Here is an 18,883-nt window from a genome sequence, read left to right as displayed (position 1 = left end):
TTTAGGAGACACGGCCGTGTGGTAGATTGTGTGTAACTTACACCTAAAATGTTTAAAACACATGACCGTGTAGGTTGGCCGTGTGACAGCCCATGTCCCAGGTCGTGTGTTCCATAATTAGCTCCTAAAACAAGCCATTTCAAAGCCAAACCTTGCCCAACAAGCTACTCTATTTGTACATATATTCAATGGACCTAAACACACTTCAAACATTCATAAACATACTAATTCAATCAACCTAAATCTTCTAACCAATATGCCATTTAAAGGTTTCTCATTGCGTGCCAAAACAAAATCAATTAATAACAAAGCTATAATGTCACATCTCAATCACAAAACATAGGTAAAATGGCTACTTAATGTCAACAATTATCAACCCATTTCACCATTCAAAATAAGCATACCAAAATGACCATTTTCATATAGCTTTTAACATGTACAAGCCAACTATACCATATATGCATATAACCATTTATGAAAGTAACCAAAACACAACAAAAATATAAATGACATTAAACCCTATACATGTCATTTATAACCATAGATCAAAATAACCAAAACTACCAAAGTGATAGCGGGATTGTAACACCCCTATACCCGACCCGGTCGCTGAGTCAAGACATCAGGATGTCACACTCGTTGCCGAAGCAACTACTGAAAATTTCAGATTAATGTATCATATTATTTAATTAATATAGATTATTAACTCATTTTAGTAATAATTGAATTTACGATAGAACTAATTATGAGTTAAAGGAGCTCATTAAAATATCCACAATTGATCAAAGGCCAAATTGTATAGTTCATAAAAAATTTTGAACTGTCGTCGCAACCTTGGGGTTTCCACGTCGTGACATGGCGAACTTGTCAATGTGACGTCGTCTCCATTTTCCTACAAGTTCCACTCTTTATTTTTATTTGTTTATTTATATCATTACCTGAACCGTATTCAGATGTCTTCATTTTATATATCATACACTTACATCTATTTCTAATCTTAAGTCCTCATAAAACATGATATTCAATCAAAGATAACAAAGTTTATAAAATTAACACAAATATTAAAGTTTTACAAATAAGACCATTTGAGGACTTGCACTTTCAAAGTTGTTTACTCACTTTATGTATATTTCATATTTATTTCTAAATTGTGCCAATCAATTTAATTATTCAGAAAATTTTAACAAGAATTCAATATCACATCAATTAACAATTATTCACTTATATTTTATCAATTCGTTTAAACATATTCACATGTATTAATCATTTCATCACTTACAACCATTTCGAAACATTTCAAATTCATTTACTATATATATATATTCATATATTTTTCCTCCTCTTCCTCTCCATTCCCTATCCTTTATGTATATATTTATTAGAATCTTTAGCTTTTAGTATATAACATGCTTATATGTAGCATTGTCTATAATTCCACTATTTACTTATGTGTTCATATCACAGCTGTCTACTTGAGTCATAGTCACTAAATTATTTACATCTTGAGCTTCAAAATTCAAAATTAAAATTTGCTTGATGTTTTTGTAACTAGACTCAAATATATTTTTACCATAAAAATTTCAGAATTTATAATGTAGCCAATCAGTATAGTAAATTCTTCAAATTTGTCCCTGTTCTACTGCTTGACAGCTTTGACCTTTCTTTACTAAAAATTAATTATCTCCTAGTACATGGTTTGGATGATGTTTTCGTTTGTTTCTATTGAAAATAGACTCATTAATAATTTAAACATACAAATTTAAACCCATAATCATTTTTTTACAATTTTTTATGACTTTCTAAAGTCAGAATAGGGGAACTCGAATCCACTCCGACCTAGTTTCACGAAAATCAATATATCTCAAACTATAAAATCCCGTTTCTTTCATTGTTTCTTTCATATGAAACTGGGCTCAATAATATTTAATTAAATATTTAATTCAATCTCTAAATAAATTTTTATAATTTGAGGTGAATTTTCAAAGTTAAGTCACTGCTGTTGTCCAAACTGTTTTAATGAAAATATTTTCTTTTCCAAGGTTCTTTGCACTATCTTTCATTCAATCATACATAATTGCCATATTTTTTACTACTATACAATCTAGTCACTTATGTTTATGTGTAGATTACATATTCATTTCTTAATCTTAGTACTTTTCACCATGCAAATCACATTCTCTCTTACAAATTTAGTGTTTTAAGTCTTTATTCTTCATGAAATACTTTCTATTTCTAGTATTTTAATTAAGTTCATGTTTCACACATCTCACTCAAAACATCTTTAAATCAACCTATTGAAATACAAGTAGGTTTAGTATGAAACTTACCTCCTTTGTCAAGAATTTCTTCATTTTCATGCATTTCTCATCTTCACCACTTTCCTTCCTTTTCCTTCTCATTTTCTACACTTTCATCTACTATTTTCTTACTTCTAAATTGATGAACATATTCTCTAGAATGTCTACTTCATCTTCTCTCTTTAATATCTGGAACGACGAAAATGTACAAGTGTACACAATCGCAACAAGTAATAAAGTGACAAGTAAAATGTCGAGTTATCATACCCATAGGGACTGTGAAAAGAATTATTTATGAATGCAATTTAAAAACACTTTGGTGAAGAAAAATATTTTGATTTGAGGAGGTGATTAAAAACTAGGATTTTAACAAAGTAAAATAACTAAAAATAAAATAAAAGTTCCAATGCACGATTTCAAAAGATGATTTTAATCAAGATGACATAATTGTGCTAGGATTAATTACATTTCTTAACTTAAAATTATTAAACTCATGTTTATGTTGTTACGAATAAATTCACGGCAACTCGATAATTTGCTAACTTATGAACACACTTACCTACCAAAATCTATTTATCTCTTGACTATATCTGTACGTTAGTTCAACCGATTAAACAAATTTTAATAAGCAAATGTGTTAATGCACATACATACTTATGAAATTAAAATAATCTATTATACATATCTCTATGTCAATTCAAACAATTAATTCAATCTCATAAGCACAAAAAAGATTACGTGAGGTAACAATGTATTTCTACCTTGAAATAGTTTAATCACAATAATTTTGCAAGTTATGCAAGACTAATGTATCGTTAGATACTGTTGCTAATTTAACCCTCACCTACCTTAGATGATTAAACATGCACTGATTAAGTATTGTGTCAATTAATTACAATTTCAATCCGTTAAAATAATTAATTCATTAGTTACCTTACAATTGTAATGCAAGAATAACTTAGTCATGGTTTTACTTAATCAAACATCTTACCGAGGCCTATAACAACACAAACACAATTTTAATAACTCAAGTAGATGAAATGCAATCAACCTAACAAAAATTAAATTTAATTCATATTAATTAAATTAAACATATCAACATCACAAATATTCATAGACATGTTCATCATAACAACAACAAAATTAAAAGGATAGGGAACAATAATCAAATCCGGTGTTTCATCGAGGCTTGACTAGTTTGCTCCGCTTCTTCTTCTCCGCTTGTTCTTGTTGAACCGAGGCTTCAACGAATACTTGAATGTTGCTCCAAATGATGGTTGAAGGACTCTTTTTTAAGAGGTGAAATCGTCAAAGGAATGGGGAAGAAAATGAAGAATAATTGAAGGGAATGAAGAGAGAAAAGTGAGAGAGAAGTGAAGAAATAAATGGGTTTGAAATGTGTTTAAAGTGAGCAGCAAAGGGGTGGTATTTATAGGTTGTGATACTGTTAAAATTAGCAAAAATCAGCTGCCATAGAGTCCCCCCATGGCCGGCCACACATGTGGCAAGTTTGAAGGTTTCAAACTTGCTATTTTAAGGTAGGGGAAAATCTAAAAAGGCATAAATAGTGAAGGGGTTTTAATGCAATTTGAAGGAGTCTTCAAAGACCATTTTGAAAGTTAAATAATCAGCCAAACAAGCTGATTGGGCCAGCATGTGGGACGGTTTTGGGCTGCCCAGTGCTCAGTTGGTTCGGTTTTCTCGGTTCAGCTCAACTAGGCCACTTTTCACAATTAATTAATAATAATTCATTTAACCCAAATTAAATTGGATTAAAATTAAAATTAATTATATTATGAATTAATACAAATAATTTGGACCACCTTAGGCTGAAAATTTATTTCGTCTTGATGCTTCAAAATTGTTTCTCAGTTTTGTGCTTCTAGTAGTGTCTGCCGAGTCGTTTTTTGCCCTTTGTGCAAATCTGTCAAAAATAATAAAAAAGAATCTAAATTTGATATAAAATTAATTAAAATTTAAAATTTTCATATTTTGAGTTTAATTTAATTATTTTACAATAAATATTTATTTTTCGACAAGTATTTTACTGAAACTGTATGAATTTGAGTTAAAAATGGCATGAAAAAGTGTGTATATTTTCGTGTTTCAACACTCCCAAACTTAATTCATTACTCGTCTTGAGTAATGCACAAATTTGAAAAGAATTTCTTGGAAACACCTTTGAAATAAATTCCTTCAGAACAACTTTCTTCCCAAAATTATGACCAAAATTGATATTTATGCTACTTATGTATACATATCATTCAAATTAATCTTAATCATTCTTATGATAGCAAAAATAGACTAAATGCTTCCTAATAAAGACATGTTAAATCCCTGCCAATTGATTTTATTCCCTTATTCAAGATTAAGCTGCAATCATTAAATTTAACTTATGCATTCATATGTTGAACATAGTAATTTCTCTCCACTAATGTAGGTAGCATAGAAACTTAAATCAATAGGTCTTTAAAAAGGTTGTAACATGGCTATGCTAGGGGTAGGTAAAAAATAGATATATTTAGGCTAAAAAACCCTAGACTCAGCTTGAATTGAACATTCGAAATAATTACCTTCAATATACCAACTTATTTTGCTTTCACATGCTCTTTTGTGCATCTATTTCTTTCGAGTACATATGTTCTTTTTTTTAAATAAGCATCTTACTGTATGTACTACAATTTTTTTGAACATTTGATACTTCTTTTTAACTCCCGCAAACTTATTTTCAAAGAACATTCTAAATAGTACTGAGTCTAGTGTTTGAGACAATTTAAAGATAATTAAGAGAAAAGTGATGGCTAAATAATGCAAGTGTTTAAATAAAATTAGGCATATAGTCTCGAAGTTGAGTTTCAAGGGATAAAAATTCATCATGGTTGGCTTGAAAGGCTCGGAAAGTCCAAACAAAAGTTGCCTAAATCATTTTCAATTTCCCATGCTTCCTAGGATTTCGTCTCAAGAAACTACGAAGTCAATTTTAGAGACTTAAACTTTCATGCATGTCTAACTTTCCTAAGGAACTAAAAATTTTATTGTACGATTTGCATACTTTATTAAAAATACATTTATGTCATATTTCAGTTAACATAACAATTATTGAAATAATCAAACTTTATTCATACTGAAGTTTAGGAATACTTAACAAAATTTCAAATTTTTGAACAAAATATATCCTAATCATAATTAAAAGAAAAAATTATTCTAAGTGGAAATCATTTCAATTTTTTGGCCCCCCTACTTAAGATGAACAATGTCCTCATTGTTAAAAGTGAATAGATACTATACACTAGGTAGGATTCTAGAAAAGAGGAGATGAGTCAATTTGACTGCTTAAGTACCAAGCTCTTTCTAGATCCAATCCTAGACATGTATATACCTTTTGCCACATTTTGTACTTTGCAACTTGTTCATTTTTATTTATGATTTCCACCACTTGTTTTATTATGCGAAAATAAAAATTCCTAATAAATCTTAAAATATTAAATAACCTAAGAACGGAAATAAAATAAAGTCAAGATCCCCCTTTTTATTTATTTGCAGATCCTTTCGAATTTGACTCATCTTTTGCTCTATCATCTTTATTTTTGCATGAATCGCTTCACTCTTTCTTCGATAGTGGACTCCAAGGTTCAAATATGGAATCTGGAAATTCAGGCACAACAATAAACGAGTCATTGTATATTTTCGTAAGAGCGATTCTCATTGAGTCAACCCTTATTTTTGAATATCTCCAGTAAGCTTATTGTTGCCACTGTACATGTTGCATTATGTCCATCAACTTCGAAAGCTCATCTCGAAGATCTGGGCGAGGCGATTGAGTTCTGATCATTGAAGTTGCGACATCAGGTTCGGTTTCTGGTTTCATTGGTTCTGCCTTATCAAGGATTTGAGCTGATTGCATCGGTTCGATCTCTGTGGGATCTTCTTTTTCTTCAGGATCTTCACTTTCTTCAACTCGTTGCTGCAGAATAGAGTCTCTGGCTATTTGGTAAAGGTCTCAATCTGTGATTGTGCCCTAGCTATAACCTGTCTTCTTTACATTTGCAAGAATTTTAGCTTTCAAGCACAAAATTGCTATCGTAAAGGGGAAGTAGGCTGGGATAGAACGTCTAGCGGCACAATTCTGCATTTCTCTCAAGATGATTTTTCCCACATCAATGGTCTTTCCAGTTAAAATCGAGTATAATAGGACCATTCGCTCTAATAAAATTGTAGTCCCATGCAAAATTGGCATAAGGCTGAATCGAATGAAATAGAACCATACTTTCGCTAGTGGTGTCAAATATTCTCCGCGACAAGTGTGAATTCCCTGCTTTGACATTATAACAATCAGAGTATTATCGATCAAACAGACATAATTTCAAAACATTTCATATCATATAATATTCAAGACAAAATCAATCAAACTCATACATATTGTCCCTTATTTGAGCCCTCGAGGCCCAAACTACATGATAGAAACAAATCGGGACTAATTCGAAAACTAAATTTTTTTTTGAGAAATATTAAAAATTTTTCAAAGCTGCAAGGTTCACACGGTCGTGTGGGCATTCGAAATAGGGACACATGACTGTGTCCCAGCCCGTGTCTATACCTGTGTAACTCTCTGACTTGGGTCGCACGGCCAAGCCACACGCCGTGTGCCAAACCGTGTGCCCTATTGAAATGGCTTTGCACGCCCATGTGCTAGCCGTGTGTCTCACACAGCCCAGTCACACGCCCGTGTGTTTGGTCATGTTGACTCAATATGTACCTTTAATAACAAGTTTAACATTCCTTGCAAGCTTACACACTAAGCAACTCAAAAACCATTCGTTTAACCAATTCAAAACACAATCGAATATATCCAAAACATGTCAAAACAATCATCCTAGATGTCTAACCAATGTAACCTCATGGGTACCACAATTATATCTTCAAAACATATCAATGAAACATCAATAAAATCCAATTTGTAAACATGCCAAATTCAATCTATTTTACCTATTCCATGTTCATTTAAAGATTAACTTAATTATGCCATAATATAACCTCAAACACAAAACACATATTTATATGTATATAACCATCCGATATTAACTTATAATCTTATTTACAAACAATCCACAAAATGATTAATATTTAGACACCCTAGGTACATGTCGACAAAAAGAAAAACATCACCACGTTTGAGTTTGGGACCATTGTTGGATGCTGAATCGGCGATCAAAATTAAGTACCTAACCTGCGCATGGAAAACAAAATTGTATGCTGAGTAAAAACTTAGTGATATTTCTATAATCCGGATATATAAAAAAATATGAAATCACAAATATACAATCTAATTATTTCAATAACCATATCACATTTAATTTGTTTCACAATATCTCAATTCTCATATTTGCTATATAAATAGCTTTTCACAATATAATACACATATCATTTAAACAATAATTTTGTTCATTCCATATCCAATTCATGTATACACAATTCATGTGTCTCAACCCATATTTCAATTCATTGTCCCGTTTTCATTTCACATACAATATCATCTAACATCAATCATAATGCAATTTCAATTAATTACCCCTATTAACACGATTCGGACGGATACAAGGGTCCAACCAAACACACCAGTTTGGCACCCAGTGCCTCATTGGATAATTCGAAGTAATAATTTGACACCTAATGTCTCATTGGCTAAACCGAAGTAAATCAACACCCAGTGCCTCATCGAATATATCCGAAGTAATAATTTGACACCTAGTGTCTTATCGACTCGAAGTCGAAGAAATCCCTTAACTCTTCCAATCCTATGGCATGCCATCTATATCTGACTCAGCCCGATACAATTAATAGGGTTTAATCTCACATTTCAGATATAATCAATATCCAATACAGATTTTTCATATAATCACATAATTACACATATATTCATTTCAATTTAGAAATCAATCCATTCAATATATGTATCTACTAATTCAATTCATTCAATCAATTATCAAAATATCATTTACTCACCTCAACACTTACCATATACATTAAATAAAAATACAACAATTAATAACTAGCTTCACATTATAGAAATACAAACTGAAAATTCCGAGCTATTCCTCGTCGACTTTATATTTTCCCTTTTTAGTCGAGGGTTTCGGTACGATGTTAGATACGGAATTAAAACAATTAAAATTCATCAATACAAAAAAATTCAATCTCATATTTAATATTTTAATTTTTTACTCAATATTTACGTAAATTCCAATTTAGTCCCTAAACTGAGACTAACTTTATTTCTATACAATTAATCCTATATTTTCATACAAATTCCACTTTAAACTAAAATTAAATTTATAATTTCACTTAAATCCCTAAATTTAAATATTTTCACAATTTAGTCCCTATTACTCAAAATTTAAAATTTATTCTATAATTCAATCCTTTTTCATTTCTAACTTAAAAATCTATCAATTTAATCCCTAATACTAAATTATTCAACAAAGACACCACTTAAAAACTCAATAATTTCTAAAATTTTGACATGGGTTGGGTAGTATTTACTATCGGCATTCCAAAAACAAAAAAAAATTACAAGAAAATGGATTAAATTGACTAACCAATTGAGCTTTGAACTTTGAAACCCTAATTCCTCCTTCCTTTCTTTCCCTTTTTCTTTTCTTTCTTTTTCTCTCTGTTTCGTTTCTATCTTATTTCTTTCTATTTCTTTTATTTATTATATTTACTTATTATAATATATAATATATATACTTAATAATTAAGATATAATATTATAATATATATATTAACTTTAAGTTTTGTAAATATCTATCTTATGTCGCCTCAATTATGACCATTGGCATAATTATTTATTTAGTCCCTTTAATTTTTCTTTAATCTATAATTCAACTTTCAACTATAAATATATATCTTATGTAATTTAGTCTTTTTACCTAATTACTCTTAATTCAAGCAAATTCACCTAACCAAAACCTAATTAACTACACAAATTGCTTCGTAAATATTTTTAATAAATATTTACGAATCTGATTTACGGTAATGGAGTCTCAGAAATGTACTTTTTGACACCCGTGACTATCAGGTCGTTACAGACACAGTCCACCCTAAACCCTAAACCCTAAATCTAGAACTGTAAGTTCCTCGAGAATTTCTTGCAGATTTTTAGACTCAATATTGCTCATCAATGAAGAATATTCATCATTTTCGAAATCAGGTAATCCAAAGAATTCATTAATAGCGTTTGAGGTTATTGAAACCTTGATTCCGTGAATAGAAACTTCCGTCAACTCGCTTGAGATTTAATTCGTATAAAATTCACGAACTAACTCTTCATCCACACTAGGTCTTTTCTCACAAAACAACTCCCAATTGAGAGCTTTAGCAACCTAACGAATGAGCCCATGAAATCAATATAATTGCTTTCTTTCAGTGTAAAGCCTTTCTCTGGATGCATTTGTTGATTCTTGAAAATGCTTTCGTATCTTGCTTTGGCTTCCTCACAGTGGAATGTATTTTGTGATTCGTCAATTTGAATAGAGGCCCGAGTTCTTTTGTGGGGCATGATTAACCTGAGCATAAGATAGAACAAATATTTTCTCAAAAATTTAATTAGTATAAAATATTAATAATTCAATAATTTGAAAAATTAAATAATTAAATAAAATTGAAATTTTAAGAGAAAAATTTGTATTACCACATTTTTATAAAAGTTAAGAACTCAAAGAAAATAAATCTAAAGCAAGAGAGGTTGGTTTAGGGATGGTTTTAGGGTGTCTTGATGGTGCGGTGTGAGTAGCAAGGCGACAGCGGCACGCTAAGGAGTAGCAGGGCATGTGTGTGCTGCGCAGATGCAGGGAAGTGGTCAGCATGCAGGTGCGTCGAGCAGACCTGGCGAGTTGTTAGAGCTGGACGGGTGACAGCTGTAGCGACATGGAGCGGTTGCTGGCGCGCACGTTGTGCGTGGGGGCTGCTAGGTTCGTGCGTGGGCTGCTGGCCGAATGGGTGAGGGTGGCAAGTGAAGCTGGGCAGTGTTGTGGCTAGAGAGTTCGGCATTAGGTGATTTGGTGCTTGGTGGGTTGTGGATGCTAGGATTTAATTGAGGGATGAGTGAAAAAAAAATGAAAAAGGTGGGTGAAATTTATAGTGGGAGGAGTAGAAGTTTAGTTAGAATTCTTAGAACAAATTAATAATTAAAATATTCTAATTTCTAATTCTACATAAAGTTAACAACTAATATTTAATACAATGTATATTAAATTATTATTTGCTATTAATTTATTAAAAAAACTCATTAAATAAAATATGATCAAATTTAAATTAATCCTAATTCTATGCAAAGTTGATAATAATTAATATATATTATAATAGATATAATTATATATTAATGATTATCATCTTATTTATTAAATGAAAAACATTTATTCTAGATGCCATTTGAAAATATTTACAAAAAGAGACATCTAATTTTTTAATATTTACAAAAAGAGCAACCAAATTTTGAAAATAATTTAATTAAGTACCTAGAATTAAGGAAAATTTGAAATTGAGTTGCAATTCAAAACTTAGATCAAAATTGACCCTTTTATTTGAAAACTAAAAATTTATTTTGCCATTTAGGTAATAATTTCTCGGAAGATTATGTTAAAATCAATTCTCAAGAAAGATTGGAGGGGTCACAAATGGTCCCACTTAAGTTCCAATCTCCTAGACAGAATTTATTTAAACATACTAATCCTGAGAATATACCCTAAATCATTTATTTAAAAAGAAAAACAAGAAAAATTAAATATATGATAAAATGAACGGGATTTGATCCCGTTCAATTTTATCCCCCTAGTAATGTTTTAAGCGTTGAACATTAACTCGAAAATTACCTCCCTTACTTTGAGGTTCGACAACTCCGTATGGATAAACTCAGTGAATCGTAAATGGACAGGACCAACGTGATTTTAACTTACTTGGAAAGAACCTTAATTTGGAATTGAATAACAAGACTTGCTGACTTGCTTTAAATTTTCGAACTCAAATGTGCTTGTCATGCCATCTCTTAAGTCTTTCCTTGAGTAATTTGACATTCTCGTATGAGAACATTCAGAATTCTTCTAACTTGTTGACGTTGAGCATCCGTTTCTCTTTAGCAAGCTTAAAATCCAAGTTGAGTTGTTGGAGAACCCAGTAAGCTTTGTGCTCTAACTCTAAGGGCAGATGACAAGTTTTCCCAAAGATTAACCTATAGGGTGACATCCCTAAAGGTGTCTTGTATGCTGTCCTGTAGGCCCATAAAGCACATCTAGTCTTTTGGACCAGTCTCGTCGGTTTGGGCAAATTACCTTTTCGAGTATGCCTTTTATCTCTTTGTTTGCCAATTTAGCTTGCCCATTCATCTGTGGATGGCAAGCTGTGGCAAACTTGTGCTTCACTCCATGTTTGTCGAGTAACCGTTTTAACCACTTGTTCACAAAATGGGACCCTTCATCACTAATGATGGCTCTTGGTGTTCCAAAACTTGTGAACACATGCTTCTGCAAAACTTCATCACAACCTTAGCGTCATTTATCAGATATGCCTCAGCCTCAACCCACTTAGACACATAGTCTACTAATACCAATATGTACTTGTGACCAAAAAATAGAAGAAAATGACCGAGAAAGTCAATACCCCAAACATCGAATAATTCTAACTCAATGATGTTTGTTCGAGGCATCTCACTTCTATTGGCGAAGTTTCCAACCCTTTGACATCGATCACAACTCTTTATGTAAGCATATGCACCTTTAAATAGTGTTAGCCAAAAGAATCCAACTTGCAATACTTTGGCTGCAGTACGTGTGCCTTCGAAGTGTCCCCCACTCGGATCTGAGTGGCAATGGTATAGAATCTTATGTACTTCATCTTCTACCACGCATCTCCTGATCATTTAATCTGCACACTTTTTAAACAAGTATGGCTCTTCCCAGAAATAGTATTTCACATCGTGAGGAAACTTTTTCTTTAAATGATACGTCTTATCAGTCGGCATCAAACCACACGCTAAATAGTTAGCAATATCAGCAAACCAAGGGGTATTATGAACATGATTTACCTTCAGTATGTGTTCATCTGGAAATGCCTTTTGAATTGGTATAAGTGGAGAATTCCCTTCTTGCGGCTCCAATCTGGACAAGTGGTCTGCTACTTGGTTTTCTACTCCTTTTCGATCTTGAATTTCTAGAATGAACTCTTGAAGTAGAAGTACCCATCGAATTAGTCTCGGCTTAGCGTCGTTCTTGGCAAGTAAATACTTAATTACCGAAGGGTCCATATAGACAGTCACTTTGGTACCTACAAGATAGGATCAAAACTTGTCAAAAGCAAACACCATAGCAAGTAACTCTTTCTCTGTTACCATGTAATTCAGTTGAGCTCCTATTAGAGTCTAACTTGCATAGTAGATGGGGTGAAAAACTTTGTTCCTTCGCTGGCCTATGATAGCTCCTATCGGGAAGTCACTTGCGTCACGCATCAATTTAAATGGCAAATCCCAGTCTGGTGTAACGATTATGGGTGCCGAAACTAATCGACTCTTCAAATCTTTGAAAGCTCTTAAGCACTCTTCATAAAATTTTAACGTCGTGTCCTTCTCTAATAATTTACATAAGGGTTTAGCAATTTTAGAGAAGTTATTGATAAATCTTCGATAGAAACTGGTGTGACCCAAAAAGCTCCTAGCACTCTTTACAGATGTTAGAGGTGGGAGTTTCTCAATAATTTCTACCTTTGCTTTATCTACCTCGATTCCATGTCTCGTTATCTGATGCCCTAGAACAATACCTTCTCATACAATGAAATGACACTTTTCCCAGTTGAGTACAAGGTTTGTTCTTTCGCATCGCCTTAGTACCTTGGCTATATTGGCTAGGCAATCATCATATGTATCTCCAAATACTGAAAAATCATTCATAAAGACTTCCAAGTATTTCTCAACCATATCAGTAAAAATATACATCATGCATCTTTGAAATATAGCAGGTGAATTACATAAACCAAAAGGCATGCACCTAAATGCAAATGTACCGTACGGGCAAGTGAATGTTGTCTTATATTGATCTTCTGGTGCTAGTGTAATATGATTATACCCTGAGTATCCATCGAGAAAATAGTAATAGTCTCACCCCGTTAGTCTATCCAGCATCTGGTCCAAAACCGGCAAAGAAAAGTGTTCTTTCCCAGTCGCCTTGTTTAGCTTCCAGTAATCGATACAAATTCTCCATCCCGTAACCATTCTAGTTGGTATCAACTCGTTATTCTCATTTTCAATGATCGTAATACCTCCTTTCTTTGGCACGCACTGGACCAGACTCACCCATAAACTGTTTGAGATGGGGTAAATTATACTCGTATCTAACCACTTGATGATTTCTTTTTTCATCACGTCCTTCATGATGGGGTTCAGTCTTCATGGTCCATCAATCGTCCCTTTTATTCCATATTCTAGGATGATATTATACATGCATACAGACAGACTAATACCGCAAATATCGGTTATGGTCCATCCGATAGCCTTCTTGAATTGTTTCAATACTAAGATGAGTTTCTCTTCTTGCTCAATGGTTAATTTCGCTAAAACAATCACAGGCAAAGTAGAAGCATTACCTAAATAAACATATTATAAATGTGAGGGAAGTACCTTCAGTTCTAATTTAGGTGGCTCTTCGATTGATGCTTTTGGTTGGGCATAATTCTCATTCTCTAACTCCAAAGATTCAAAACGGGATTGCGGATTAAATCTCCTTTGATTAGCTTCTAGCAAAGCTAAGTATTCGCCCTCCTCTTCATCACTTGGAGGGTCTAATGCCAAAATTTGTTCCAGTGGGTTCTCAATATAGTTAAGTTCCTTTTTCGTGATTAATTCCTCTAAATCAGACACTGCAGAACAATCATCTATTGTGTTAGGAACTCGTATAGACTTAAAAATATTAAATGTTACCTGATCATCCTGAACACACATAGTAAGCGCGCCCTTCTTCACATCAATAAGGGTCCTTCCAGTTGCTAGGTTAGGCCTTCCTAGGATAATTGGCACTTCTTTGTTTGTTTCAAAGTCTAGAACCCCAAAGCTAGCAGGAAAAATAAATTTGTTTACACGTACCAATACGTTATCGATTTTTCCTTCTGGATGTGCTAATGATCAATCTTCTAATTGAAATGTAACCGTAGCAGGTTTAACTTCACCTATCCCCAACTTCCTAAATATTGACACAGGCATCAAGTTTATACTCGCACCCAAGTCACATAGTGCCTTACCACAATATGTTGCTCCAATGTTGCAAGGTATGGTAAAACATCCAGGATCCTTCAAATTTGGGGGTAGTTTGTCTTAAAGATATGCATTGCATTCCTTCGTCAGGGATACCGTCTCAAATTCTCTAAGTCTTCATTTTTTTGATAGGATATCCTTCATGAATTTGACATGGTTCGGCATTTTTTCAAGTGCTTCAACCAACAGAATGTTGATATGAAGTTGCTTGAGTACGTCTAGGAACTTCTTGAATTGAATTTCCTGCTTTTGCTTCTGAAGTCTTTGAGGTTAGGGTGGTGGAGGCTTTTTTACTGGAACTAGTTGATTTGTCTTCTGTGGCAATTCTGCATCTAACGAAGTTGTTAGTTGATCAGAATTAGCTGGTTCTAAAGTTACCTTGTCGAATTTTGCAGATTCTGGTTTCGACGAAACTGGAATTTCAACACTCGATTGAACTTCCTTTGAGTCTTAAGCATCGGCTGGCTCCTTTTCAACTTCGACGGTGTTGGGCTCTAATGTCTTTCCGCTCCTCAATGCCAATACTTTACAATGCTCTTTCCCAGGATTCCTCGGATTCTCCGTATCACTAGGTAAAGCACCCCTTGGTCGGTTTCTGAGTTTAGTTGCAAGCTGGCCCATTTAATTATCCAAATTCCTTAGAGTGAAGTCATTTTTTTGCCTTGTATGCCTTAAATAGGTTCTCTAAGCTATTGGACGATTCAACTTGGGCTGGTTTCTGAACTTGTTGTTGGAAACCAGGTGGCTGGGTCAGTCTAGGTTGGGCGTAAGTGTTATTGGTTCCAGCCCATTGGTTACTCTAGGAAAAATTCAGGTGGTTTCGCCACGATGGGTTATAGAAATTGGATTGCAGTCCTTGCCTTCCTCGATTTTGGTTCTGGTTACCCATGTAATACACGGATTTTGGGTTCGATGGATATTCTTTGAACAAATTTACTTCCCCACAATAGACATAGGCTACATTTTCAAATTCGGTGGTTGTGCTGCAAAACTATTAAACCCATTAGTGGTAAAATTTTTAATCATTGAGAATATTGAGGATACCTGAGATGCGAGTGAAGTAAGAGTGTCCACTTCATGTATTCCAGTGACTCATCTACCTGACGTTGATCTATTGGTTGGCCAGTGATAATTGTTGCTTGCAATCCACTCCATGATTTCATAAGCCTCATTATAAGACTTAGAAAGGAGAGCACCATTAGCAGAAGCGTCCACTACCGTCCTCGTGTGTGCATTGCGACCATTATAAAATGTTTCAAGTTGGATGCAATGTGGGATTTTATGATATGGGCACTTCTGTAATAATTCTTTGTACCTTTCCCATGCCTCATACAATGGCTCATCATCCATATGTTGAAAATCAGTGATCTCGTTCCTCAACTTAGCATTCTTGCTCGGCGGGAAAAACTTCATGAGGAATCTTTCTGCTAAGTCTTGCCATGTGGTAATTGAATTTGGTTGTAATGAGTTCAACTAGGCTCGAGCCCTGTCGCATAGCGAATATAAGAACGACTTCAATTGTAATACATATTCGGGTACTTTGGCTAACTTGAAAGAATCGCTCACCTCCGTAAACAATTTTAAGTGAAGATGAGGATCTTCGGTTGGCATTCCACTGAATTGGCCCACTGTCTGAAGCATCTGGAACATGACTGACTTCAGCTCGAACTGTTATGCCTCGACTTCGGGTCTCCTAATTCCTGGATTAAGATCATGAAACACTGGCACGACATACTGTCTTAGAGCTCTATCCCTATCATCAGTAAGAAGAATGGGATTTTGAGCAGGGTCTGCTCCATTCTTAGATTCAAATTTTCGAGGTTCATCTCTTCGGTCATTCCCTGACTTGCTTGTCTTCTTCGCTGTCAAAAAGTTCGTTCAATCTCAGGGTCTACAGGGAGTAAATCGATAATTCGGTCAATACTCATAAACACCTGAAATAATCACAGAAATATTAATTAAGTTAAAATTGAACAGAAAAATAAACCAAAATGCAAAACTAAAAAATTCACAAATAACGACTTCTTAAAATAGTCCTCAACAACAGCGCCAAAAACTTGAAACAACAAAAATATGCAAGTGTACACAATCGCAACAAGTAATAAAGTGAAAAGTAAAATGTCGAGTTATCATGCCCATAGGGACTGTGAAAAGAATTATTTATGAATGCAATTTAAAAACACTTTGGCAAAGAAAAATATTTTGATTTGAGGAGGTGATTAAAAACTAGGATTTTAACAAAGTAAAATAACTAAAAATAAAATAAAAGTTCCAATGCACGATTTCAAAAGATGATTTTAATCAAGATGACATAATTGTGCTAGATTAATTACATTTCTTAACTTAGAAATATTAAACTCATGTTTATGTTGTTACGAATAAATTAACGACAACTTGGTAATTTGCTAATTAATGAACACACTTACCTACCAAAATCCATTTATCTCTTGACTATATATCTATGTCAATTCAACCGGTTAAACAAATTTTAATAAGCAAATGTGTTAATGCACATACATACTTATGAAATTAAAATAATCTCTTGTACATATCTCTATGTCAATTCAAACAATTAATTCAATCTCATAAGCACAGAAAAGATTACGTGAGGTAACAATGTATTTCTACCTTGAAATAGTTTAATCACAATAATCTTACAAGTTATGCAAGGCTAATGTATCGTTAGATACCGTTGCTAATTTAACCCTTAGCTACCTTAGATGATTAAACATGCACTGATTAAGTATCGTGTCAATTAATTATTATTTCAATCTATTTAAATAATTAATTCATTAGTTACCTTACAATTGTAATGCAAGAATAACTTAGTCATGGTTTTACTGAATCAAACATCTTATCGAGGCCTATAACAACACAAACACAATTTTAATAACTAAAGTAGACGAAATGCAATCAACCTAACATGAATTAAATTTAAGCCATATTAATTAAATTAAACATATCAAAATCACAAATATTCATAGACATGTTCATCATAACAACAACAAAATTAAAAGGATAGGGAACAATAATCAAATTCAGTGTTTCTCCAAGGCTTGACTAGTTTGCTCCGCTCCTCCTTCTCTGCTTGTTCTTGTTGAATCGAGGCTTCTACGAACACTTGAATGCTGCTCCAAATGATGGTTGAAGGAATCTTTTTCAAGAGGTGAAATCGGGAAAGGAATGGGAAAGAAAATGAAGAACAATGGAAGGGAATGAAGAGAGAAAAGTGAGAGAGAAGTGAAGAAATGAATGGGTTCGAAATGTGTTTGAAATGAATGGGTTCGAAATGTGTTTGAAGTGAGCAGCAAAGGGGGGTGGTATTTATAGGTTGGGATACTGTTAAAATTAGCAAAAATCAGCTGCCATAGAGTCCCCCCATGGCCGGCCACACATGTGGCAAGTTTGAAGGTTTCAAACTTGCTATTTTAAGGTAGGGGAAAATCTAAAAAGGCATAAATAGTGAAGGTGTTTTAATGCAATTTGAAGGAGTCTTCAAGGATCATTTTGAAAGTTAAATAATCAGCCAAACAAGCTGATTGGGCCAGCATGTGGGACGGTTTTGGGCTGCCCAGTGCTCAGTTGGTTCGATTTTCTCGGTTCAGCTCAACTAGGCCACTTTTCACAATTAATTAATAATAATTCATTTAACCAAAATTAAATTGGATTAAAATTAAAATTAATTATATTATGAATTAATACAAATAATTTGGACCACCTTAGGCTGAAAAATTATTTCGTCTTGATGCTTCAAAATTGTTTCTCAGTTTTGTGCTTCTAGTAGTGTCTGCCGAGCCATTTTTTGCCCTTTGTGCAAATCTGTCAAAAATAATAAAAAAGAATCAAAATTTGATATAAAATTAATTAAAATTTAACATGTTCATAATTTGGGTTTAATTTAATTATTTTATAATAAATATTTATTTTTCGACAAGTATTTTACTGAAACTGCATGAATTTGAGTTAAAAAAGGGCATGAAAAAGTGTGTATATTTTCGTGTTTCCACACTCCCAAACTTAATTCATTGCTCTTCTTTTTCAGGAGGTGAAATCGGCAAAATAATGTGGAAGAAAAGGAAGAACAATGGAAGGGAATGAAGAGAGAAAAGTGAGAGAGAAGTGAAGAAATGAATGGGTTTGAGATGTGTTTGAAGTGAGCAGCAAAGGGGGGTATTTATAGGTTGGGATGGCTGCTAAAATTAGCAAAAATCAGCAGCCATAGAGTCCCCCCATGTCCGGCCACACATGTGGCAAGTTTGAAGGTTTCAAACTTGCTATTTTAAGGTTGGGGCAA

The 18,883-nt window shown here is 33.4% G+C and overlaps 1 non-coding gene across 1 annotated transcript; it reads left to right on the top strand.

Moving 5' to 3' along the window:
• Positions 1-15,865: 15,865 nt before the first annotated feature.
• Positions 15,866-15,972, top strand: LOC121218082 (small nucleolar RNA R71). The gene has a single exon (XR_005914346.1). It is a non-coding gene; the product is annotated as a small nucleolar RNA R71 (small nucleolar RNA).
• Positions 15,973-18,883: the final 2,911 nt, after the last annotated feature.

This window comes from Gossypium hirsutum, chromosome D05, assembly GCF_007990345.1.
Source record: "Gossypium hirsutum isolate 1008001.06 chromosome D05, Gossypium_hirsutum_v2.1, whole genome shotgun sequence".
NCBI lineage: Eukaryota > Viridiplantae > Streptophyta > Magnoliopsida > Malvales > Malvaceae > Gossypium > Gossypium hirsutum.
The sequence above is the reverse complement of the archived record's forward strand: the minus strand, read 5'-3'. Positions and strand labels throughout refer to the sequence as shown.